The sequence below is a fragment of the Bubalus kerabau genome, chromosome 8 (assembly GCF_029407905.1).
Source record: "Bubalus kerabau isolate K-KA32 ecotype Philippines breed swamp buffalo chromosome 8, PCC_UOA_SB_1v2, whole genome shotgun sequence".
Lineage (NCBI taxonomy): Eukaryota > Metazoa > Chordata > Mammalia > Artiodactyla > Bovidae > Bubalus > Bubalus kerabau.
The window spans coordinates 70,995,650-71,023,383 of NC_073631.1; the positions used below are offsets into that span (position 1 = coordinate 70,995,650).

At 40.8% G+C, this 27,734-nt stretch overlaps 1 protein-coding gene across 2 annotated transcripts in view; it reads right to left on the bottom strand.

Annotated features, from left to right (window-relative positions):
* Positions 1-27,287, bottom strand: part of CREB5 (cAMP responsive element binding protein 5) — a 441,056-nt gene extending 413,769 nt beyond the window's left edge. The window contains exon 1 of one of the 2 annotated variants that reach the window (XM_055590513.1): positions 27,257-27,287. The gene's annotated coding sequence lies outside the window, so the exon portion shown is untranslated. The remainder of the gene's footprint in view (positions 1-27,256) is intronic. The other variant, XM_055590516.1, reaches the window with a different exon arrangement.
* Between the last annotated feature and the right edge of the window lie 447 nt (positions 27,288-27,734).

Here is a 27,734-nt window from a genome sequence, read left to right on the forward strand (position 1 = left end):
TTTTGGCATTCCCTCTCCTTGGAACTTCAACATTTCTAAATATTTTCAACAGACTTTCAAATTGCTACATTTTAAAGATTTCATTTAGCATAGGGCAAAATAAACATAAAGAAGCCCCAAAACAGCAAGGCAACAAAAGTCACCACTAACTAAATCCGGTTGTTGAATTTTTGGCATTTGATTGAAATTCCATAAAAAGAATGAAGAATTAATGATCTAATAGTTGTCATAATTAGCAATTATAATTTCAGAGGCTCTAAGAAGAATTAATTAGAGCATACCTTTGAGGTATTATTATCTCCATTATAAAACGAGGAGCGGAGATGGAGCCGGGATGAACCGGTTGCCTCTGGCCACAGGCAGAAAAAGAGAGCGGGCTGACGGATACCTGAAATTCCTGAGCCCCGAGGCCTCCGCACTAAGCCTGCTCATTCTGAGCTGGCATCAGGAAGTTCATTCTCTCCATGGCATAAACAAGAAGCTGTCTTTGCTCTCTCATGGACTATTCCTCTCGCTAGAGCTACCGACCCCCTTCAGTGCTCCCATGAGATTCTTTTCAGATTTGGTTTCCTTGGCGAGCTGCCACCTAAAAGTGTAGTTGAATAAAGTGAGATAAGTAGAAGTCTGGATCTTAAAAAAAAAAAAAAAAAATTATTACAGGAGAAGGGAAAGGAAAACAGGCAGAAATATATAAGGAAGATTCATGTAACTGAACATATAACAAGCAGAAGTAACATTATGCTAAAAGTAAACTGTTTATATATTTTACCGACTCATATATAAACCACTGTATCAGGAATTAAGAACCACAAAAAAATTTTAAACCTTTTTATATGCTAGATGTCATGGCTATATTTATGTCTCTAAATTTTTAAGATAAAGAGTGCATACCCTTGCCATATTAATAAATGTAAATTTCAATAAGTAAAAACAGTAATAGTATAAAAGAAAAATGGCCAAAAGGCACAGACAGACATCAACAGACAGTTGACAAACTGCCAGCAAACAAACAGAAATAATGTTCAACATCCCTTTTAATCAAATGAAAGCAAATTAAAACAATTTTGACCTAATAAACTGGTAAATATCTCTTTTTTTTTAGTGACTATCTAAATGCTGGTTAGAGGTCAAGTTTGATAGGCACTCTGAATAGCCTTGATGATGATGAGGCAATTGGTCCAGGCTGTTTGAAAGCAATTTAATAAAATGTATCAGAATCCATTTGTTGGATTAATTCCTTTGGGAAAATGAGAGATGCAGATGAAGAGTTATGTGTAAGAAGAGTCATAAAATACTATGCATTACCAAGGAAAAATTCCAAATGGACTAAGCACCTAATAATAAGCAGAATAGCTTAAGTAAATTAAGGAAAACAGAAGACAGTACAGTCATTAAAATCATATTTTCAAAAAATATATCATGACTTTGGGGAAATGACCACAAAAAAATATAACATAGAAAACAAACCCAAACACAAAACTGCAAATACTCTATGAATTACAGCTATCGGATACGGATAGATAGACACAGATTATATGAAGGATACACATCAAAACCACCAACAGTGATTATTTTCGGTTAGAATTTTCTTCTTTACATGTTTTTGTCTTTTCTGTGAATTTTTTTTCTTAAGTCAGAAAACAGCACATTTATCTCTAAATTTTTTTTAAAAGCCAAGTTAGAGAATCTTTGAACTTCAGATCTAATTGAAAATTTTTCACCATTTTTTTCCAAGCCAGCTAAATTTGTCTTGACTCAGAAAGGAACACAGTAGTAAGTAGATTTTAGCATTAGGATGGGCTGATTTCCAGTGTTAAAACTTTGGAACTTTCCTTTCCTAGTTACCCTTTCAGGAAAAAAAGATGCCCTATTGTTCCTCTTCAGGGTATTTTTCTCACAAGGCCAGCTTCAGGGGAAATTTGGAGGCAAGAGAAGTTACCGAGACCACTATTTTGAACAGTGTGCTCTAATTTTACAGTTCCAGATGACATTGCCAAGCTGCCTCGCGGTGCCTGCCGGCTTAGAAAAGAGCCCCAGGACTACATACAGGCACCAGCCATAAATGACACAACCCAAAAATGATTGCTGCTTGTTTGAGAAAATATGCACAGAATATGCCAAAAGGACTCCTACACTGGATGTTTTTCTGAATGAATTTCTTGTAAGTTCCGTCACATGAAACTAATGTAATACTAGGAATCCCTCTGATACGAGGACCTCCTTCCAAATGCATCTACCACATTGCTTTTGCCATTGGCTGGTTGAAATACACAACACTTCAACTCTGTGTTAAACACATTGCCTAATTCAAACATCCTATTATAAAGTTTCAGTGCTTGTTTTATCTTTGCCCAAGCATGGCTTTTAGTTAATAGATTTCAGAATCTTTCTTTCAAAGACAGCTAAAATCACACACACGAAAAAATTATTGTTGTTTGCCATCATCCCAAACTCTGCAATGGCTCTGCACTGCATTTAGATTGTAATCTAAACTCCAAACCTGACTTAATACACCTCACCTCCAGCGTCATCTTGTAGCATTAAATCCCTTGCTCACTAAACTGTGGACATACTAGTCTTTTATTCTGTTTCTCAATTCTGGCAAGCTTATTTCCATAGCACTAGGTCAGACATGACTGAAGTGACTTAGCAGCAGCAGGTCTTGTCTACATTTTAAGAGAATATTCTTTCTTATAATCTCCAAATGATGAGACCAGCTTTGTTTTCAGGTCAGGGTTAACAGTAATCGAGTAAACAATGGAAACATCTTAAATGTCCATTGACAGATCAATGGATAAAGAAGATATGGTACATATATACAATGGAATACTACTCACCATAAAAAAGAATGAAATAGTGCCATTTGCAGCAATATGGATGGACCCAGAGATTATCATATTAAGTAAGTCAGAAAAACAAATATCATATGATATCACTTACATGTGGAATCTAATATATGACACAAATGAACTTAACTACAAAATAGAAGCAGACTCACAGACATAGAGAACAGATTGGTGGTGGCCAAGTGGGAGCAGGCATATGGGAGGGATGGACTGGGAGATTGGGACTAGCTGCTACAAACTATTTCTATAGAATGGATAAACAGGAAGGTCCTACTGTAGAACACAGGGAGCTATATTCAGTATCCTGTGATAAACCATAATGAAAAGGAATATGAAAAAGAATGTATATAGGTATAACTGAATTACTTTGCTATACAGCAGAAATTAACACAACATTGTAAATCACCTATACTTTAATAACTTAATCTTTTAAAAAATTAATCAAGTGAACGCATGACTTAATCATGTGAAATGGCAAATAACATTTTTTAACTTGGTATTCTTGCTTAGGGAAGACTGACCTTTGTTTACATCCAGTATTCACCTGGTACCTTTCAAATGCTTTCCTAAAAAACACAGAGGTTATAAATGTCCAGGCATGAGCTAACAGCAGAAGCAAACAAATGAACCAGGACTTGTTACTGGTCACAACTGAAAATCTAGAAGGCTACAACATCAGTCTCCCTTGTCTGTCCTAATTATTGTGTCTTAAGGAAGTGATGGTGCTTATGTTCCTATTTCTTTCCTTTAATAGGTGTAACATTTTTAATACCATAGCTATAGCATTAACTCATAGCATTATTTACAAGTATCACTATTTCAGTCAGTCTTTGAGATGTCTCCTAATCAATGCAATCTTGTATACACATGTGTAATCTCATCCCCTGAGTACAGATGAGGCCTACTGACTGGTTTCCAACAAAGGGAATATGGCAAGTGTTGGAATTCCATGGCAATCCAGTGGTTGAGTCTTGTTTTCACTGCTGGAGGCCCACGCTCAATTCCTGCTTGTGGAACTAAGATCCTACAAGTCATGTGGAAGAACCAAAAACAAATAAATAAATATTTAAAAAAGAATATGGCAAATTTAATGGGATGTTATATCTAAAGTTAGATTACCAAAAAGGACTGTAATTTCCATCTCTCACTTTCTTACTCTTAGAATCCTTTCTTACTCTTATCCTGCCAAAAGCCAGACAAATAAGCCTGCATGTGGAGTTTCAGAAGCATGTAACAGCCATGTGAGTTTAGAAGTAGATCCTCTCCCAGCTGAGACTCAAGATGACTGCATCCCTGGCCAACATCTTGATTACAACCTTGTGAGACCTTAAGCCAGAGGACCCAGCTAAGCCATACCCAGATTCTTGACCCACAGAAACTCTGACTTAACAAATATATGGCAGGGTGGTGGGGGGAGCTAGTTTGTTACACAGCAATAGCTAACTAATACAACAGTTTAAAACACAAACTGCTGCTGCTGCTGCTGCTGCTAAGTCACTTCAGTCATGTCCGACTCTGTGCGACCCCAAAGACAGCAGCCCACCAGGCTCCCCCGTCCCTGGGATTCTCCAGGCAAGAACACTGGAGTGGGTTGCCATTTCCTTCGCCAATGCATGAAAGTGAAAAGTGAAAGTGAAGTTGCTCAGTCATGTCTGACCCTCAGCAACCCCATGGACTGCAGCCTACCAGGCTCCTCCACCCATGGGATTTTCCAGGCAGGAGAACTGGAGTGGGGTGCCATTGCCTTCTCCGAAAACACAAACTATATTGTGACATTTTCTTTTCTTACAGTTAGGACTGTAATGAAAGGAAATTTAGCTCCCCAAATTATAAGGAAAGAATCAAGTTGTATGGGGATGTAAGATATTCAGAAGTGTCAACAATTAATCCAGATTTGTTCTGAAAGGTAACAATAACTATATTTGGTATATCAATCATAGTAGACACTCAATTTACACAGCATTTTAAAATTCAACTGGTATTTTCATATTCAGGGGCATTTACTCCTCTTAAAAAGGTTTTGAAGTAGGTACTATTATGATCTCTATCTTACAGGTGAGGAGAATGAGCCTCAGTAGATTTCATGACTTGTACGAAGGCAAGGACCTTGTCGAGCTTGTTCACCACTTTTTCCCGAAGTCTAGCACTCAACATATATTTGTTGAGTGGATGTATCCCACAACAATACTATATATAAAGATGGTGACTTTTTTCATGAAGTGCTCCAATGGACATGTATCAATCAATCAATCAACCAATCAATTTCTATGTATATCTGTGTAACACACAAATATATATTCATGGAACCAATATATGTGTTTCCCAAACAACACAGGCTCCTCTGAAAGTTCACTCTAGCTTTAAAGACAATAAAGAGATAAATCCCAATTTAATCCTGTTTTTCATATAGTTTGACACCACCAAAAACAGAAACTCAGAGGAAACAACCCTTTCTTGGTAAATCAGATCTTTTCCCTCACATATCATTTCCTATAATCTTCCAGGATGAGGCTGGAAATAACAGACCTTTCTGAGAGCCACCAAAGGAGGTCATCAGCCAACTCAGACCCCGTCGTCTCAGACAACCCTCTCACCCCTTCCTTGCCATGCCTGGCCTCTGTCCCCCCATAAACATGGTGAGTAGGAAGTAATAGGTCTTGTCAAAGGTCACTATAAAATAACCTCAGGCAATGCTGGATAGAGGCGTCCATAGAAATGCAACAAAACTGCTGACAAGGAAACAGGAGGTGGAGGGATTTCAATTGGGAAGTTTGTATAAGCCTTAAATTCCTTTTCTTTTCAAACTTTCACAGTCAAGTTACCCATTCGGTTTTCAATCACAGGCCAATCTCTACTCAGTACCACTTAATAAAAAAGTGTTTGATCACAAAAAACACATGGAGCCATTAAATAATAAATTAGTCTACATTTTAAGAAGATAAAATCATTATGTACAATTACCCTTGGAATTGTATGGTTACAAATGGAGGAACTCCAACATATAAGATAATAAATTAGTAACAGTTATCCATTCATTCAGCAAATTTTGAGTAAGTGCCTGTGATGTGCCAGCACTAGATGTGGGGAAAATGTTGATGAACTAATCATGCATGACCCTCGACATTTCAGAATTTAGATTCCAGTGAGACATATGGATTTTTATGTTTTAAAAATTAAAAATCACTTAAAGGAATATACATTTGAAAACAGATGAATGAAGGAAAAGTTCAGGGTAACCTGAATATTTCATTGGGGGACCTAATTTAGATTGAGGTTCCTGGATAGCTCAGTGGTAAAGAATCTGCCTACCAATGCAGGAGACATGGGTTCGATCCCTGGTTCTGGAAGATCCCCAGGAGAAGGAGATAGCAACCCACTCCAATATTTTTGACTGGAAAGTCCCACAGACAGAGGAGCCTGGCTGGCTATAGTCCATGGGGTCGCAAAGAGTCAGACACGTGATCTAGATTAGGGAACGAGGGAAAAGTAGCAGTTATCCAGGCTGGAATGATCTAGGCAGAGGGCATAGCACATGCAAAAGCCCTAGAGTTAACAAGGACTTGGTGCTTTTAAGCACCTGAAATTCCAGTGTGTTTGGGGTTATGTGTTGTTAGGAGGAGGCTGGCCTAGATGATGCCAATCCTGACTCCTTATCTGTAGCCCCAAAACCTTCTCTGAGAGGCATCATCCCACTGACTCCTGTATGTCTCCTCACATATAACATCAAAGCTCAAAGTCAAGTTCTTTGTCTTTCCCACCAAACGTTCCACGTGTCATCTTCTGCATCTCAGTTGATGGCAAATCCATCCTCCCAGGGTCTCAGGTCAAAAACCTCAGCACCCTCCCTGACTTCCGCTTAGCCACACACCCAATCTGTCAGCAAATCATTTCAGCTTTAACCTCTAAAATAAGCCAAACTCCTTCTCACTATCATCTAGTTCAGGCCACCATGGTCTGTTCCTTCTAACAGGTCTCCCTGCTGCCCCCCACCTGCTATATAGTCTGTTCTTCAACCATAACAAGGGAGGTTTTTATAAGTGATGAATTCTCTTCTCAGAACTCTCCAGTGGCTTGCTTTATTGCTGAGATTAATACCCAACATTCAGAACATGGTTTGCAAGCCCTACATGATTAGCCACCCACTACCTCCTTACTGTCTCCATCCCTGCTTACACACCAGGGCCTTAGTATGAGCAGCAACCTTTGCCTGAAAGATTTTTCTCCAGATCTCCCCAGGAATTGCTCCCTCATGTCAAAAGCTCTCAAAATGGCATTCCCTGACAATTCCATCTGGAAAGATGAAAGAACACACCGTACCCACCCATGTTCTTTTTTGCACTTAAATGCTATGTGATGCATCTCTACTTCTAAAGAAATGTTGTCTGTTGCTGCACTGCCATGCCCTTAGAACTTGAAGAGTTCCAGGTAAAGAAGGTACCTTTAATGATGTACTTTGCTGGGCTACCACATGGTCATTTCTAGATCACATAAAACTACAAACTTTATGTATGCTTGGGGCTGGTGCACTGGGATGACCCAGAGGGATGGTATGGGGAGGGAGGAGGGAGGAGGGTTCAGGATGGGGAACACATGTATACCTGTGGCGGATTCATTTTGATATTTGGCAAAACTAATACAATTATGTAAAGTTTAAAAATAAAATAAAATTAAAAAAATAAAAACAAACAAACAAACAAAAAAAAAACTACAAACTCTTAGGAAATTAATTGTGTCTAAGATCTTACTAAGATCAAGGTTCTAAAGAAAGAGAAGGCCTATGTCATCATAATCTTGCCTATGTGAGTGCAGGCCCAGTCACTTCAGTTATGTCAGACTCTTTACGACACCATGGACTGTAGCTTGCCAGGCCCCTCTGGCCATGGAATTCTCCAGGCAAAAAATACTGGAATGGGTTGCTATGCCTTCCTCCAGGGGATCTTCGTCACAAAGAGATTGAACCTGTGTCTTTCTGCAGCTCTTGCATTGCAGGCATATTCTTTACCCACTGAGCCACCAGAGAAGCCCAGCTGAAAGCATTAGTCACTCAGTTGTGCCTGACTCTGCAACCCCATGGACTGTAGCCTACCACTCTCCTCTGTCCATGGAATTCTCCAGACAAGAATACTGGATTGGGTTGCCATATGCCATAGGCAGAATCTTGCCTATGCCCAACTGAGTTTTCAACCAGCATAAGGGGAAGGAGATTAAGGTCTTTTGAGTACATATTTCTCTTGCCAAAAGATTACTCATGTGTTTTTCTATAATCATAAAAAAATAAAATCCACAGCAAATTTAAATGGCAAACAATAGGGGATGGTTTGGAAATTATGGTATAGCAACTCAATGGAATATGATGCATAATCATAGTTTTGAAAACTATGTAGCAACATGAAAAAATGTCTGTGGTATAGTTTTAAGTAAAGGAAGCAGAATTTTAAACTATGTCTATGTTCTGATTGAAACTATTTTTAAATTATGTTAATTTCTGCACAAATGAAAAATCAGTGATTCCCTAGAGTGGTGAAAACCTCACTGATTTACTCATCTCCTTACATTTTTGGAGTTCAAAATATTTCAGTTTTCAAGCTATGGGCATTTTAGTCGCTCAGTTGTGTCAGACTGTTTGCAACTCCATGAGCTGTAGTCTGTCACCTTTCTCTGTCCATGGAATTCTCCAGGCAAGAATACTGGAGTGGGTAGCCATACCCTTCTTCAGGGGATCTTCCCAATCCAGGGATTGAACCAGGTCTCCTACATGCCAGGCAGATTTTTTACTGTCTGAGCCACTGGGGAAGCCCCATGGGAACATCCATCAATGTACCTAAAGAATCTCCCTATGCTGGTCCTCCCAAGAACACTTCCAGACATCAAACATCTCATGCTGGTAACAGGAAATTCATGACAAAGAACAATGCTTGAGTATCCCTATAATCAATTCACTCAGGATTAACTAACTCTGTATAAGGGACTATATGCTAGGTTCTATGAGGGAAATCAAAACTAAGCAAGAGTCAACTCTTGCTGTGATGGGGCTGATGATCCAGGAGAAGGAATTTATGACAAACTCCAAACAACCACAATATAAGACTTTTTAATCCTGAGAAAAAAAATATTAACATAGCACTAAGGAATTAACTAGTTTTGCATTCAGTCTTTGCTTTGAGAGATCCAGATATGAGTGTTTCCACAGGTGAGGACTTAGGGAACAAGAGCAGATGTTCCAGGAAGATGAGATTCTGAACATGGCAGAGAAGCACTCAACAAAATAAGAGCTGATTATGGGTTTATCTTAAATAGGGCTTCCCTGGTGGGGAGGAATCTATCTGCTATTCAGGAGACTCGGGTTCGATCCCTGGGTCAGGAAGACCCCCTGGAGAAGGGGACAGAAACCCACTCCAGCATTCTTTCCTTGAGAATTCCATAGACAGAGAAGCCTGGCAGGCGACAGCCCATGGGGTTGCAAGAGTTGGACACGACTTAGTGACTAAACCACCCACTACCATCTGGCGTAAACATTGGATATACTCACAGGGATTGTGGCTAGGGGTGGCCGAGAGGCCTTAGAACAAATGCTCATAAAGGCTCTTGAGCAGGAAAATGAGAAGTTCAGAGCGATAGGGTAGAAAATTTTGTTTAGTAGCTGGAAAGAGTCGGAGCTCAGGGACCAAACAAAATGGTTCCAAACTCCAACTCCTCCATGTACTGATTTTGCCACATTATCTGGTTTGTCACCTAACCCCTGAGCTTCACTTTCCTTATCTATAAAAAGGGATAACTCCAGCTCCTTGATAGGCTTGTTAGGAAGGTTGACATGGTAGAACAAGAGAGGAGGTTCAGTAAAGACTCAATAAATCATTCTGTCCCTCTCAATTTTCAGTTCTGAGAAGGAAGTGATGGAGAAAACAGGGCAAAAGGATGCAGATCACAGGACATGGTTCATGTGGGACCTATCAGACTTGGGGGTGACATGATCATGATGGCCAAGGGAAAAGGCAAAGTCAGCAACTGTCATGAAGGTTCAAGACAAGAGATCAGGGGATGATGATGGCACCCAGTGAAACGGGTATGATAGATGGAGAAATGGTATGGAGATGGTCTGTGTTTGAACAATTTAAGAAGTAAGGAACAGCAGCAGTCCATCTAGCAAAAAATAGCCAAGGTGAAGTTGGAAGTCAAGATTCATGGCCTGGGATAAAAGTACGGGCTGGAGACCCGTGGCACACACTGTAAGATTTTTAGTAGTTAACTGTTCCTGTTGCCAACGTCTGTAATGCTCCCATCTACCCTTCTCTACAGCTCATCATTATATAGCCCAAATGTACAGAGAAGTTGCTGGACCAAAAACCCTACTTGGCATATATTCTAACTAAATTTAGCATCTTATATTTTTCTCCATGATGTGTTATTTTTTTAACAGTTAGAAGTACATAATTCACATGTCATACAATTCACTTTATAATTCAATGGCCTTAGAATAGTCACAGATCTGTGCAACCATCACCACAATCAATTTTAGAAGATTTTCATCATCTAAAGAGGAAAATACATTTTTCCCTCAGTAGTCATTCCCAAGTCCCCAGCCCCACCTTCAGTCTTAGGCAACCGCTAATCTACACTTTCTCTCCATAGATTTGGCTATTCTGGACCTTTCATATAAATTAATCATACAATGTAGAGTGCTTGGAGAAGGAAATGGCAACCCACTCCAGTGTTCTTGCCTGGAGAATCCCAGGGACGGGGGAGCCTGGTGGGCTGCCGTCTATGGGGTCGCACAGAGTTGGACACGACTGAAGTGACTTAGCAGCAGCAGCAGCAGCAGAGTCCTTTGTATCTGGCTTCTATTTCTCAGCACAATGTTTTCAAGATTCATGTATGCTGTAGTATGCAGCATTATTTCCTTTATTTTTAGGACCAAACAATTTTCCAACATATAGATATACCACATTTTGTTTATCCACTCATCAATAGATGGGTTACTTCCATGTTTTGGCTATTGTGAATAACCCTGCTGTGGGCATTGATATTCAAGCTTTTGTGTAGACATGTTTTCAAATCTCTTGGATGTGTACTGAGGAGTGGAATTGCTGGGTCATGTGATCACTGACCTAGAGCCAGACATCCTGGAATGCAAAGTCAAGTGGGCCTTAGAAAGCATCACTACGAACAAAGCTAGTGGAGGTGATGGAATTCCAGTTCAGCTATTCCAAATCCTGAAAGATGATGCTGTGAAAGTGCTGCACTCAATATGCCAGCAAATTTGGAAAACTCAGCAGTGGCCACAGGACTGGAAAAGGTCAGTTTTCATTCCAATCCCAAAGAAAGGCAATGCCAAAGAATGCTCAAACTACCGCACAATTGCACTCATCTCACATGCTAGTAAAGTAATGCTCAAAATTCTCCAAGCCAGGCTTCAGCAATACATGAACCGTGAACTTCCAGGTGTTCAAGCTGGTTTTAGAAAAGGCAGAGGAATCAGAGATCAAATTGTCAACATCCGCTGGATCATCGAAAAAGCAAGAGAGTTCCAGAAACACATCTATTTCTGCTTTATTGACTATGCCAAAGCCTTTGACTGCGTGGATCACAATAAACTGTGGAAAATTCTGAAAGAGATGAGAATACCAGACCACCAGACCTGCCTCTTGAGAAATTTGTATGCAGATCAGGAAGCAACAGTTAGAACTGGACATGGAACAACAGACTGGTTCCAAATAGGAAAAGGAGTTCGTCAAGGCTGTATATTGTCACCCTGTTTATTTAACTTATATGCAGAGTACATCATGAGAAACGCTGGACTGGAAGAAACACAACTGAAATCAAGATTGCCGGGAGAAATGTCAATAACCTCAGATATGCAGATGACACCACCCTTATGGCAGAAAGTGAAGAGGAACTCAAAAGCCTCTTGATGAAAGTGAAAGTGGAGAGTGAAAAAGTTGGCTTAAAGCTCAACATTCAGAAAACGAAGATCATGGCATGTGGTCCCATCACTTCATGGGAAATAGATGGGCAAACAGTGGAAACAGTGTCAGCCTTTATTTTTCTGGGCTGCAAAATCACTGCAGATGGTGACTGCAGCCATGAAATTAAAAGACGCTTACTCCTTGGAAGGAATGTTATGACCAACCTAGATAGCATATTCAAAAGCAGAGACATTACTTTGCCAACAAAGGTCCATCTAGTCAAGGCTATGGTTTTTCCTGTGGTCATGTATGGATGTGAGAGTTGGGCTGTGAAGAAGGCTGAGCACTGAAGAATTGATGCTTTTGAACTGTGGTGTTGGAGAAGACTCCTGAGAGGCCCTTGGACTGCAAGGAGATCCAACCAGTCCATTCTAAAGGAGATCAGCCCTGGGATTTCTTTGGAAGGGATGATGCTAAAGCTGAAACTCCAGTACTTTGGCCACCTCATGTGAAGAGTTGACTCATTGGAAAAGACTCTGATGCTGGGAGGGATTGGGGGCAGGAGGAGAAGGGGACGACAGAGGATGAGATGGCTGGATGGCATCACTGACTCGATGGACATGAGTCTGAGTGAACTCTGGGAATTAGTGATGGACAGGGAGGCCTGGCGTGCTGCGATTCATGGGGTTGCAAAGATTCGGACATGACTGAGCAACTGATCTGATCTGATCTGATCTGAAGGTTTATGTTTAATTTTTTAAGGAACTGCCAGACTGTGTTCCAAAGTGACTATAGCATTTGACAGTCCCATCAGCAACGTATGAGGGCTCCTACTTCTTCACATCCTCATCGACACTGGCTATTGTTGGTGTTTTTTTTATAGTCATCCTAATAGATATGAAGTGGAATCTCACTGTGGTTTTTTTGTTTTTTTGTTTTTTTGTTTTTTTTTATGAGGATTAAATATCTTGGTTTTTTTTTTTTTTTTTTTCATACATGATCACTGTGGTTTTGATTTGCATTTCCCTCATAGCTAGTGATGTTGAACATCTTTTCATGTGCTTATTGTCCATTTGTATATCATCTTTGTAAAACTGTCTTTTCAGATTCTTTGCCCATTTTTAAATTGGCTATTTGTCTTTTTATGATGATACGTTTTTAGATCACAGAATTGCGTCTTCTGTGCTTTCACTGTGTAAAACAGAGGTAGCACATAGGCATAAATTATCCGTCAACTATTAGAAAAGCAGAATTACTTTTCTTCCTGCTTGAAACATCTATGTTCAACTTGGTGTGTCTGTTGTTTATAGGAACTGATGGCTTTTGTCCTTGTCAGTAAATATTAGCACATCAAAACAATGGCTGTTAAGCCTGGCAGGGTGACAAACTACAGCTGTATTTCATTCTTTGTTCTCAGGGTCAAAGTTGGTGCTGCCCTTTCGGCATTTCTCTTTCACAAACTCTGAAGACAAATTCAAGGCCAAACCAAGGACAATGACTACATCAGCAAATTCACTCACCAGTGTAATATATATACATCTATTTTAATGTATAGACTTGTTTTGTTGGTTTTGTCTATTTCTGGTAATGTATAGATCCCCATCTCTGAAGACTTGTTCTGAATTTTTCTGGGAGTCCATAAAAATTTATTTTAAACACCCGCTTTAAAAATTGTCAGGTTATGATTCACACAACTCCCAACCTGCCAGCTCTATAGGGTCCCGTACTACTTGTCCTGGGGCTAGTAGTAGGGCATATTTACTGTATGGGCTGAACTGCATCTCCCAAATCTCCAGCATCCTAGAATGTGACTTTAATACAGAGGTGGTCAGAGTAAGATGAGGTCCTTAGGGTGGGCCCTAATCTAGTATGACTTGGTGTCTTTATAAAAAGGGAACTTTGAACACAGAGGCAGACTCACACAGAAGAAAGTCAGGGAGAAGAGAGACACAGGGAGAAGACAGCCATTTAAAAGCTAGAGAGACAAGAAACAATTTTCCCTCACAGACCTCAGAAGGAACTAATCCTGCTGACACTTTGATCTGGGACTTCTAGGGTTTCCCTGGTTGCTCAGATAGTAAAGAATCTGCCTACAACGTGGGAGACCCAGGTTCAGTCCTTAGGTTGGGAAGATTCCTGGAGAAGGGAATGGTAACCCACTCCAGCATTCTTGCCTGAGAATTTCATGGACAGAGGAGCCTGGAGGGCTACCGTCATTAGGGTCACAAAGAGTCAGACACAACTGAGCAACTAACATTTTTTGGTTTCAGCCTGCAAAACTGTGAGAATAAATTTCTGTTGCTTAAGCCACCAAGTATATGGTACTTGATTACAGCAGCTCTAGGAAACTAACAGATCTGGCAGTGGACTTTCCGCTGAGTGCCAGAGCTGTGGCTGTCTGAGGAGGTGGGTGCCTCTCCCTCTGACATGAAAGACCAAAACTGCATTGCCTTGCAACCCAACGACTACACTTGCAGTTTTTAGTTATAGCTGCTCTTTGAGTTTTCGTTTACAGTTATTTTCTGTTCTCTTTCAAGGATTCTGACACAAGCCCATGGATGGGGCACTGGGCCAGAAACCCTCCCCTCGTCTACCACCACAAAGGACAATCCGGACTTCGTAACTGAGTCAGGCTTCTCCTGCCTGGCTCCCTTTTCCCTGACAATGAGTAAACCCTCACCCTTTCCTATCTTCAGTTAATCAACCCTCCAGTTGTATCAATCCTACTTCTTAAATGGCTTTTGAATCTGGCACCACCATAGCTCAAGCCACTATCATCTCTTGCCTGGACAACCACACTAGCCCTCTCACTGGACTTTCCACCTCCAGATCTATACTCCCTCACCCTCCCACAACATTCTGTTGCAATGACCTATTTGGTGTCTCTCCTACCAGTAAGATCTGGGAGGAGAGGGACTGTGTCAGGTTTTGATCATGTATCCCTACTACTGGGCACACAATAGATGCTCGACAAATGGCTAATGAAGGAAGGAAGGAAAGGTGGGGGAGAGGCGGAAATGATATGTAGGTTTAATTTCCTTTCATAAAGTAGCTCCCCTGATAGCTCAGTTGGTAAAGAGTCCACCTGCAATTTAGGAGACCCCGTTTTGATTCCTGGGTTGGGTAGATCCACCAGATAAGGCATAGACTACCCACTCCAGTATTCTTGGGCTTCCCTTGTGGCTCAGCTGGTAAAGAATTCACCTGCAATGTGGAGACCTGGGCTCAATCCCTGGGTTGGGAAGATCCCCAAGAGAAAGGAAAGGCTACCCACTCCAGTATTCTGGCCTATAGAATTCCATGGACTGCATAGTCCATGGGTTTGCAAAGAGTCGGACATGACTGAGCGACTTTCATTTCACTTCACTTCATAAACTAAAGGCCATGGTTCTTCCTTGCTCTCAGTTGAGCACATCCTTTCACTGAGAAAAGCAATCAAGTCAACACAAGCAGAGATATTCAAATAATGCCAAATAGTGTGTGGTTTTCAAATTATATGACACAACTTTCTATACACAGAATCCATCTAGATCTGAGCTGGTCTCCAGAAAGAGGCACTTTGAGCCCTGTGCCTAGCTGCTATCCTCCCTGGATCATCCAACATGTCAAAATCACATCACATACCCATCACCTCTCTTCATTTGCCTGAAATTCAAAAGTCCTCTTTGCACTTTTGTTCCTCCCATTAACACACTAAGGCTTAGTGTTCCTAACAGCTTGGAACAAGTGGTTTATGCATTCTATTTCTCCATCCTGCAAATGGGTATGGGCAACTTTTATCCCTCCTTTTTTAAAAAAACATAAATTACACATAATAAAATTCCCTATGTTAACAATGTTTAAGTACATAGTTCAGTAGTGTTCCATGTATTCACACTGTTGTACAACCAATCTCCAGAATCGCCTATTTTTTCAACAAACATTAAATAACTAGAACTATGTAAAGGAATGTAAAAGTTCCTAAGTATACCTCCTAAAATACCTGCTAAATGTTGAATAAAGATTAAGCAAGAGGGAGGGGATATATATATATATATATATATATATATATATATATATATGCCTATGGCTGATTCATGTTGAGATTTGACAGAAAACAACAAAATTCTGTAAAGCAATTATCTTTCAGTTAAAAAATAAATTAACTTTAAAAAAAGATTAAGCATCCGTTTATAGCCTTCTTTTTAAAGATAGTATACTTTTTGTGCTTCAGGATTAAAAAAACAGTTTATTTCCTGGAAAGAGTAAAAATGAACCTTGGATTAAAGGGTTGACTTGTCTGTCTTAAGAATGTCCATTCCTAAGGGCAGATCAAGCAATTTCATGTAATTTTTTTCCTCCTTGATTTTTGCGAGTGCTTCTGAGGCCTATGAAAAAAGCATTGTGCTTCTTTGCCAGTGCTCTGTCCATCCAACAGAGAGACATCACCGTTCTATTTTTTTTTAACATCTTCAATGGTTTGGAGATTAGTATGGGTATTTAGCAAAAAGTACAATTTCAAATTACATGCCGCTTCATGGTGCCAAAACACTGCACCATCATCTTTGATGATGTCTACCAACACAGCACTAAGAATGGTGGTTGTTAGTCATCTTGCCTTGCAAAGCTGGAAGATGAAATTGCAAACAGTGTGTGCTCAGACAAGCCTTATTAGAAGACTGTCTTAAAGATAATTTCAATTTTTTTTTAATCTCACAATCTCTTTTAATCACCAAGGCGTGTGTGCTTGCTAAGTTGTTTCAGTCATGTCCAACTCTGTGACCCTATAGACTTTAGCTCTCCAGGTTCCTTTGTCCATGGGATTCTCCAGACAAGAATACTGGAGTGGGTTGCCATGCCCTCCTACAGGGGATCTTCCTGACCCAGGGGTCAAACCTGCATCTCTTAAGTCTCCTGCATTGGCAGGTGGGTTCTTTACCCCTAGTAACGCCTGGAAAACCCTTAATCACCAATTGTGTATCTAAACCAATGTGACGAATAGATACTTGCTCAAAAAGAGGAATAATTATCCATGGGCATCCTAAAAAAGATAATCACATTTACAAGCATATATGTTAGTAACATTCTGGTCTTCATTGGCTGAGGTACTTGTTTATATATTTATATAACATATAATAACATATTTGTGTAGATATTAAGATTGCTTTAACGTTAGTATAATGCTTGGAAAAGGAACCAAAATGACCCCTCCCTGGCACTGGTAACAGATCGTGCTATTAATCCCAGTGTGCATCTCCCCCATTGAAGAAACAGAGGTGTAGACAGAGACTACAAATGACTAAGTCCAACTCTAGTCATTACTAGGAGAAAACAAAAACCAAGTACTCCGAAGAAGATGGCTCCAGGTCAAGTGTGAAGACAGAACATTGGTAAAATAAGAGTTAAAATGTTTTATTAAAGACAGTTTAGGAGCTAGGACTAGAGTCTGTCTTGCTCAACAAATGAATACCTAAAACAACTCACATCTTTAATCTCATCGTCTCTCCACAAAGTCCTCTGACAGTCAATCACAAAGGAGCCTGAAGAAAGGTTCCCTAGATACCACCAAAAACACAGGTTTGCAACAGATGTCTCCATGCAACTTTCAGAACAGATTCCATGTTAAGAGGCTGATAAACCCATATGTATTTGTTAATCAATCCAGGTCTGTACATGCAGCCTGAAGCTGGGAAGTAAGAGATATTAGCAGAGAAATCATCGATGTGCAAATAATGCATGAAAAAGTATCAGAAAAACATTATTTATAAATTCAAAGACGAATGCAATAATATACACAATTGGAAACTCCCCACCTGGAAGCCATCCAGACCAGTGCTTATATTTAGACACTAATTGATGCGCAAATAATGCATGGAAAAGTATCAGAAAAAAACATTATTTATGAATTCAAAGACGAATGCAATAATATACACAATTGGGACCTCCCCACCTGGAAGCTATCCGAAATGCTTATATTTAGGCACTAATAAACGTGAGCTTTTTGCTCACACTGACCACCCTCCTAAATAAGGAACACAGTGTCAATCTCTCAGTTTCCCCACCTATACAATAGGAAATCATGCTGTGTGTTAATGAGTGGAGTTTAAAATTCTCCCAGGGAATGATATTACAGAAAACACAAATGTTATCACCATAAAATGTAGCGAAAGGTATAGTTTTGAACCTAAAAGCGGTTTAAGTCACGTTTTGAAAGAACACGGCCAGAGAAACATGTACTTGGAACCAAGTTGCTATGCAGGGGATAAGGAGAGAGGTTCAGGGCGAAATGACTCACGAATGCGGGAATGCAGGGGCTCTAGGCAACGTGAAGTCACAAGGGACCGTCCCTGAGGTCTCTCGTCCCCTCCACAAACAATGCAGTGTGTTGACTTCAAAAGAAGAGGAGTTTGGAAATTATTATTTTTAGTTTTGGGGGATTTTTCACATCATTTACTGAAAGTACAGGCTGGTATATTGTTCAAAAAATTATTAAAGGAAAACATCCTGATGTGTACTAAGAAATACTGCTTTTTCTAATACTTAAAGGATGGCAAATAGAATGAACACTTTAATTCTAGGGGTTTGTAACTAACACTTTGACATGAGCAGAGAGCAAGTTTGGTCTGACATGAAGCTTGTTAAAAGTTTAGAGGGCAGAAACACAAGGGTATCCAGATGTCTCAAACAGTCAGAGCATCTCCTCAAAACCAGCTAAAGGCAGGGAGCATCTGGGGCAAAGAAGCAAGCTAGCAAAATACCTGAAATGTGGTGATTTTGACCTTTTCCAAAATGGAAGCTTTCTGAGAGTCTGCGTGCAAACCAAATCCTACCTTAAGAGTTCTCTGGAAGCAAACCACTTAAAACAATCCACATTGAAACTTACACAAAAAGGAGCTCATCCGTGGTTCAAAGAATTATCTTCTAAAACCTTCACGTTTTAATTTGTATTAATGACATCTTCTTAAACATGTTTTGCAGCGTGCAGCAGCACACCAATAAAAACCACTTGCTGCCCTTTGAACTCTGAATGCTCCACTGCAATCTCTTTCCTTAAATAGAATCATGGAATATTAGAGTAGAAGATTCCTCAGCGATCAGTTAGAATTGCAGTTCTCAACCCTGGCTAAACTTTACAAACATTTCTGGAGCTTTTAAAAAATATAGAGGCCCAAGTCCCCACCACAAACAAATTAAATCAGAATGGAGGGGACAGGGTAAGTATTAGTATTTTTTTAAAAATAAACTCCACAGGTGGCTTTATAGGACTGCCAGGATTAGAACCATTGATATAGCTTATAGATTTACATTGCCCAATATCATAGCCACTGGTACATGAAATGTGACTTGTGAGCACTTGAAATCTGACTAATCTGAATTGAAATGTAGCATAATTGTAAACACATACAGGATTTCAAAGATCTGCTACCTCCCCAAATCACAAAGTATCTCATCAACATTTTAAAATTGATTGTATACTGATAATATTTCAGATATACTGGGTTAAATAAAATTATTAAAATTAACATCACCTTCTTAAAAATATTTTTAATGTGGCTATAGAAACACTTAAAATTATATATGCAGCTTGCATTTGTGGTTCCTGCCATTGGACTGTGCTGGTCAAGACCAACACTCTAATTACAAAAGAAGAAACTGAGGCAGAGAGCATAATGAGTTCAAGGCAGCACTTTGGAGTCTTAAACTCTCTTCTGGCCTCAGGCTTGTCCCATTGCCTTAAAGCTCACTGTTGCAGAGCTATAAATGGCAGAGCCCAGGAAGCCACCATTGGGATTTCAAACCTTTCTTTCTTTTATCTTGCCGGTTGCTTCCTCTAAGATTTTATATGGAAATCTATTTCCCTTATGAAAAAACGTCCCGTCTCTGCTGTGCACCCACTTGTGATTTGTCATTGTAGGGTTACTCATGAAAGCCCAGTCACAAGAATGAATGTTAAAAATAAATCTAGAAAAACATTAGCATAAGGGAAATGCAGAAAATAAATGAAGACTATTAAGGCTTTTAAGATGTAGATGGTCAAGTTCTATCCCGTGAATGTTTTACTCCGGTTGCAGTTTAATAAATAACCCTGGAAACCCTCAGCACTCCAAAGTTCATCCTCAGCACAGCATCCCAGTCTCGGCTCAGAATTTAGAAGCCTGAGCCTGTAATATTTTCTTTCCTCCCGAAAGCAATGTTTTTCTGGACTCTGTTGTCACTCAGTGAGGCAAACAGGCTCTTCCAAATGGCACACCTCATCACGCCTAGGTACCTTTCTAGAAGTGGACTTTATCCTCAAAGCCTTCTGTCTCTGCTGCATGGATTAATACTTGGTCATTCCAAAGTTAAATAGCATCACAGTTGACTTAAAGAAGAAAATCTTGTTTTGATAATGTAAAGTGGTCCCACCAGATCTGGCAAATGGAGATAAAATGTATTTCTTCTAATAATCAGCTAATTCAAACAAAAACAGAGATGTTTTTTGTTCCATGTGGTTTTTCCCCCCTTGGGAAGCCAGCAGAGAGAGAATTGCATAAAACTGGCTGAAATGTGTTCTATTTGAGAAATCGTGCAACACAGGGGCTCCTCAGTGTAATCAAAGAATAAAAGAGACCTGAATTCTGATATAAAGTGTTCATGCAAAGAGCTGGAAAGGAAAACTATGGGTCAAGCCAAACAACACATACAGTAGATGCATTCAAGATTTCTGTTGAGATATTCTTGTGCTCCATCCTAAATACAGCAAAACCAAAACATCATCTTAAATCAAATGTTTAGTGCTCTGGAGCCCCCTATGTTGCATGCATGATTTCAATTTGCTGTGATCAGTCAAATTTTGCCAGTCAAACCTCAAAGACCATACTTTCAGGTCCAACTCACTCCTTGTGTAGTAATATTCACCTATAAACAATCTCAAATACACCAGCCTGTAAAGATAATATATTACAGACAGATCTTAGGCAAAAATGTATCTGCCAGAGTGAAAATAGCACTTGTTACTCTATTCAACAAAAAGAAAGACAAAGGTATTTTAACTTTAGGAAATGTTTTTGGATTCCTTCCTCAGAGATGAAAAAGAAATGACAGGAAATTTATGAAAGGAAAAGGACAAGAAAGTAAAGAAAGTTACTGCCTTTACTGAGATGATCCTATAGACCGTTTTTAGTTATGCCTGGTTTTTAGTCTCAAATGAAGTCTGGATGATGTAGTTTTACAGGGCATGTCTAATTACAATGGTGACGATGAGTGGCCTTCAAATAAGGAAACCAATATCAGAAAAATTAACATTGCAGATATATAAGAATAACCAGAATAAAAACTACAGTTTATATGGTCAGGGTATTCATTCAAAAGATCTGATAAAAATTTGAAAGGTTAGTGATCAAAAAGCTTGAAAAGAGCAAAGCATTCAAAGCCATGGGTTATGCTTCCTTCAGGACAAGGGCATTTATGGCAGCCTGACACATGGAAAGACCCCCTGACCTGGAAGTAAGTACCCTGCTTCTAGGCTGGGTTCGGCATTCTCCAACTCTAGGCCTTAGATGAGCCAGAACAACCACCAGGCCGGAGGCTGTCCTCTGCAAAGGGACGAAGCTGGCCCATCAACGAGAAGACGCCCCCTGCCCCACCAATTCCAGCTCTGCCAAATGCTATCACAAAAGCCTTTCTCACATCTGAACCCCTAGGCCAAAAGGAACTTCTCACTACAATCAGGTGTGTGTGCTTAGTCGCTCAGTTGTATCCGATTTTTGCAACCCCATGGACTGTAGCCTGCCAGGCTCCTCTGTCCATGGGGATTCTCCAGGCAAGAATACTGCAGTGGGAAGCCAAATGCCAACATGGCAGTTTTCAATCCTTGTTAATTTTAGGGTAGAAATTACAAATGTGAACCTTGAGGAAGTAGAAGGAAGCAGCTAAAATATGTATTTTTTAAATGTTAAAGTTGATTCTGATCTATTTCTCAGAAAACCTAAATAGGCAACAGAGTGAGCTTGGAGGTAAGAAATATGGAAATGTCACTGTAACATATTATACATTCAGGAATTTATCCTAAACTTTTAAAGTTTTATTTTGAAGGTCCCAGAGTGTCAATAAGAGTTTCAAAATTTTTACTTTTGTTTTGTAATAGTATCATCAGTATTACCTGGAAACTTGTAAAAGCCTTCTTTCTCTTCTCTTTTCTTACATTAAATCCATGATTTGTGATTCCCAACAATGGAATACTAATGGATCCTCAAAAAGCACTAATTGTCCATTTTTTTCCTAATTACAAAATGTAAGAACCCTTTATTAAACATGATGTCATTTTCAAAGTGCCAGAGTTTCTATTTAAAGTGATGCCATAAAGTAGATAGCTTATATAGTTTACAAATAGCAATACAAAAAGATTCTTTAAGTCTGCTTAGCATATCTGAAAGTGCTTCTTTCTCACATTTAAATATGTGGGGTCATTGCCCCCCTCTCCAAGTTTATTACCTTATCTCAACTGTATAATTTTCTTAAATAGGATTCAGAGAAATAGTCCTAGATTTAAATTTTTAAACACTAATTTATAAAAGCATGGGTTGATTCCCATAATACAGCTAGTAGTCAAACTGGACAAGATAATGAATTGACTGAGATCATTGTTCCATCTTCATCCAAGAAAGCTGCCTCTAAAAAAAGATCTTAAATTGCTGTGGAAATCCAATTTGTAAGAAGCAAAAGAAGCATATAGATGGGAAACACCAGCCATGATCACATTAATTTTGTGACTAACAGCACTGCTTTGAAGTGAAGAAGAAGAAGGGGGAAAAAAGATGACAAAAATAATAAGTCTACTCAAATCCCCAATTTATTCTAATAGCATAACCAGAAGAAAACCAACTACAGACACAAAGTTCACATCTCGGTGATCCAGCAAACATCACATCCCCACAAAATAATTTTCAGCTTAATAAAAAGTAAAGGAAAACTACAGGAAATACTGTAGGACGGTGATGCATCATTGCCAAAAAAGCAAATTATAATAAGAAATCAGGAGACCAGGAACCTGACGTTAGTATGAACAGCCATGAAAAGTCCACAATTGATTGGTTTTGAATCCATAGGTGAGGGAAACTGACAAATAACTGTAACCAAAATCTTCAACTTACTGTACTGAAAAGCTATACAAGAAAAATCTCTCTAACAAGCTACCATTCACTGAACCTCTTGTTCAAATAAAAGCTGCAACACCAGAAAGATATAAAAATAAAAGCACTGTTTCTATTCTTTTGTGGGAATGTCCTAATTATCTGCTCATATATAAACTCTATAAGGTCACAACTGACTTTTCATTGACAGGCAATATGGGGGTATCAGCCATTTATATTCAAAACCAGTTGGCTTCAAGATACGATCAACTGAGTAAACATAGTCTGAGTAAAGTTGAAAAATAAAAATCACTATGAATCAGACAGGATTTAAATATAACATGTATGTAACATGCTACAAGCAACAGAAAATGAGAAAACTTACAGGGAAGCACAATAAAGAAAGTTCTTTAATTGTTTTCTTTTTAAGTTTTATAACCTAAGTAGTAGCTGATATTCCATCAACAGCATCCTTCTTCAGGGAATACTCATCTAGGATGGTTTTTTGTTTTATTTTTAACTTTTAGGTTTCTTTTTAAATTAAAACTTAAGTAGCTACTGAAGTGATTCATGAAATCTTGGGGGAAAAGAGCATTCTTACCTGGCATATCATTTCACATGTTTGGTAGCTCCCCTACTGCAGTTCCCATGCTCACGAACATTATTTTACCCAGGAAATAATGGTCTTATTCACGCACACAAACACACACAAAAGCTTCCAATCAAATGTTATCAAGTCTCAGGAAACTGCAACAGCAACCTTAAAAGTCAGTGTAAAATAAGAATTCCACTTACGAATCTCATCTATGAAAATACGAGATTGTTCTCCTGGAACCAACTACAAAGTTCCCTTTCTCCTTAATTAGCGTAATAAACATCATCTTACCATTATCTGTAGAATAAAATGAACAACGTGTTGCTTTCTGCAGCCACCAAATCAAGGTTTTCCCTCCTTTCTTTCTAGTAAATTATTTTTCACCAGCAAGATTAGGAAGAAAATGAAGCTTTACGTATCTGCCTCAGTAATTCAGACCACAACACTGAGAAACCAGCTCTTAGTAAAAAAGAAAAAAAAGAAAAAAAAAAAAGAACAGGTCTGGTATTTTACAATCACTTCTGCAATCCACAGGTACCTCCTGGACTCCCGTACCTCCTCTTCTTTCTGGTTCTTAGTTTCTTTTAGTAATGAGACTAATTTTTCCAGTAGCCTTGAACTCCCCAGATTTTAACCGACATGGAAAATGTGACTAAAAACTTGTAGAACTGTCTAGCCTCCAACCCTACACAGAATCAACTTTGTTGGAAGTGTTGAAGAACACCTCACAAGCAGCTACTTGCTCCTTCAGACTCCTGCACGACACAGCTCAGACACCAAGTAACACTGCGCCATCTAGTCAGCAAGCGCACTCTCCATTCTAAAAGGGGGGACACCTCCAAACTCGGGGACTTAAGGACTTGTCAGGGTTCAGCTACTCTAAAGGTCCAATTGTTTATTTAAATAAAAAAAATATCGCTACTGAGATAATCCACATCTAGTGGATATGGGAAAATTTAGGTTATAATGGCACTACAAACTTTTACATCTAACTTTGATTTACAAGATAAAAGCAAGTTTTAAATTAAAAGGGCTTTCTGTTAATAGAGCTTATTATTCTGAAGACGGGGAATGATTTTCTTCGAAAGTTGTCCCTGGGTGCATGCCTATTATCTGTGCTTTTCCCCTTCCACTAATGAGCATTTATCTAAAGAGCCTGTTAATCCTCTGATGTGTGCTTCTGGTCAGAGGTAACAGTTTGAATAAAACCACTAATCACTGATCACTAAATCACTGATCATTAATCACACTCTCCAGTGCTGGTGACCCGGGCCATTTTCCCCTTTAGGTCTATGTATGCATGACAAACAAGAAGTTTTAACATTTCAGATGCACATGTATTGTGTGGGGGGTCATACTATTTCATCTCTAGATGTGAATAAATAATAAATACTGCCACAAACTTGGGGAATGACGTCAATTAGACTCCACACATGAGTTTCACAAATGCCTACTCTACAGCATGGCTTTCACTCTGAAGAAAGTAGATCTGATTATAACAAAACATGTGCTCTTCAAGAAATTCCCACATACTCAGAATATAAATTTTCCTTTATTTAGCTTTCACCAGCTTCAAATCAGAGAGCACTCAGCTCTTCTGCACCCCCTCTATTCAAAAGCCTGTTAAGAAATCTTTTATTTAATTTCTGCTACACACTGCAGCCCCACCCCCACCCCCATCCGGAGTTCTTTTTACTTTTATCCTTTAAACATGTCATATACAGTATTTTTATTCAACTGCCAGATACGGGGATTCTGACTCAATTCAGTGACTTATGTATTTAACTTTCTATTGAAATACAGAAAGTTAATGTTAAGAGAAAAAAAGTAACACATGCACCACTTTATTGTAAGATATTTTGAGTTCAACGACTTACATTCCCTCACTTTGGAAATGAAATGTTTAATCTCGAGCCTTCCAGCTAAATTTAATTTAGTCAGCATCCTCAGCCATCCCTCTTCGGATAACCGGTCTGTCTGAGGAAGGCGCTGTGTAAAGTTAAGTACTTTGCTTGCAATGAGTGTGTTGTTTTCCTAAGTCACCACAGGGACACAGTACTATCATAGTGTCTCTAAACATTTCCTGAGACGCCTTTTCTATCAGAGTTGAGCAGTTTGCCCTGGAGAAGAGGGTTCACTGGTGCCTTTCTTAAATAATAGAAAAGAGCAGATTGTGTGTGCGTCGATCAGGTACTGCGCTCCCTCGGCCACCAGAAGCTCTTACCCACACTCCAGGGACTGTGATCGCCCCAGGGAAAGCAGTCAAAGGCGGAGGCGGGGCCAGAGTGATAACGGTGTGGGCGGTAGAGCGGGTGGAGAAGGAGGGATCCGGGAGGAGAGGGCAATAACGATGCTCAGGGAATCAGCGACTGTACAAGTATGTTGGGGGTTGGGGATGGAAAGCCTTGCCTTGTCAGCACTTCTAAGGCCCCCAACCCTTGAGTATCTGAAGCTGTTAATCAAACACTTATTGGTCTGCAGAATGACGTAATGGACCTGTATCCAGCCTTTATTCCTTGACACATGTCAGAGAAGGAGGGAAAAATAAAAACCAAACACTCTGTAGACTCTGACAACGAAATACACAAGTAGCCCACTTCAGTTCCCGGCCTTGAACAAGTCTCAAGTGGGGGCGGCACTTGTTCAGGGAAAGTTGGGGTGGACAAGATCTTTATCTACCAGATACTCACCCCCCACCCCTCGAAATAAATCTATGGCAAAGGAAAAGAGGGATGCAGCCGCCGGGAGAAAACATCTCCTTGGTTCCTTCGTGAGTCTTGCCCCTCTAAGAACGTCGTGAAAAGTTTTGAGCTATTCCGTGTAGAATCTGGTGGCGAAGAAGGCTCCGCCGCCGTGTTCTGAGAACTACAGCCTCGTCGAAGGCGGGAGCTGTCATTTGGGGCAGCGGCGGGGAAGAGGTAATGATGCCAGCGAGAACCGGACAGAGGCAAGAGGTGGCTGCAGGAGTGAAGACAAGAAGAGCCTCGCCACTGTCGAGCCTTCCACGCCTGCAGTGAAAGGCAAGTGCCCCCCGAGAGCGATGCCCACTCATTCCCCGGCGCGCGCGCCCACCACCTGCGGTGGGCAGCCCTGCAAGAGGTGGCAGCAGCAGGCTTGGGGCCCGGGAGGGAGCTAGCCCCCAGTCCGCCCGCCCGTCCGCCCCCTAGGTGACCCGACGTCCTCGCCGCGCCCGCTGGAAGTTTGCAAACTTTCTCCGGGGGTTCCGCCGCATCACCGGGAAGTTGGGGACGCGGGGGGGAGGTTCCTGTCTCGCCGTCTCCGCTGCTGCCGCCTCTGCCGCCGCTTGACCGCACTTCTGAAGGGTTCCGCACCTTGCCAGGTCTCTGGAGGCAAACACACACCCCCGATTCATAACTGTTCCCCGTGTCAGGGAAACACACGCGCGCTCCTACACACGCACGCACGCCGGGGCGGACACGGCGCTCGCTCCACGTTAGCATCCCTCCAGTCGCACGGCGCGGCGGCCACCAAGACGCGCTCCGGGACGGACACGGCGTGGGGTCTCTGGGGTAGCCTCAGGACACGGCTGATTCCACAGTCCACCAGTATTTGGGGCCTGACTTCCCTCTGGTCCGTCAAAGTGTTTACAAACACAGATCATCCTCCAAAAAGAAAATGCATCGCATCTTCCCTACTCCTTGCCCTGCGACCTGCCCACTGGACCAAGTAACCTCGCGGCTGCTGCCGAGAACCACCCCTGCAAACAAGTACGCTCCCGAGACGGCTCCCGCGGCAAGTGCAACAAAAGTGACTAAATGCAAAAGCCCCAGAAGTGGCCTAGCCGTATTTTTAGGAACTTACCAAACAAGTGTGGAGAAGGCAAGAGCGGAGCCCGGGTGAAGGGACCACGTTGGACTGAGCAAAGATTACAATACATTCTATTTAGAGTGCATTACATCACCCCCCCGGTGACGTCACGTGGGATTCCTGAACTTCTAAATCATTGCGGTCCGTGGGGGAGGGAGGAAGGGAGGGGCGGGGCCGTCGCGCCGAGGGGGCGGGCTCCGCCCCGGCCCCGCCCCGCCCCCGCCCCACGAGCGGACCCTGGTGCACCCGCGGGGAAGCGGCGGCGGCAGCGGCGACCGCGCAAGCAACAGCTTGCAGAGCCCAGCGCCGTGTGACACGGCTCCCTGACATTAGTAGTGTGAGTCAGCTTGGAAACAATCCTCAAGGTTTCTAAAAGGACCACGGAGGAGGCAGGGACACGGGCTCTCCCATGAGTAGGGCCTGGTAGCATTTAAAAGGTGTGGGGATGGGGCGAGGTGGGGAGGGGTGCCGA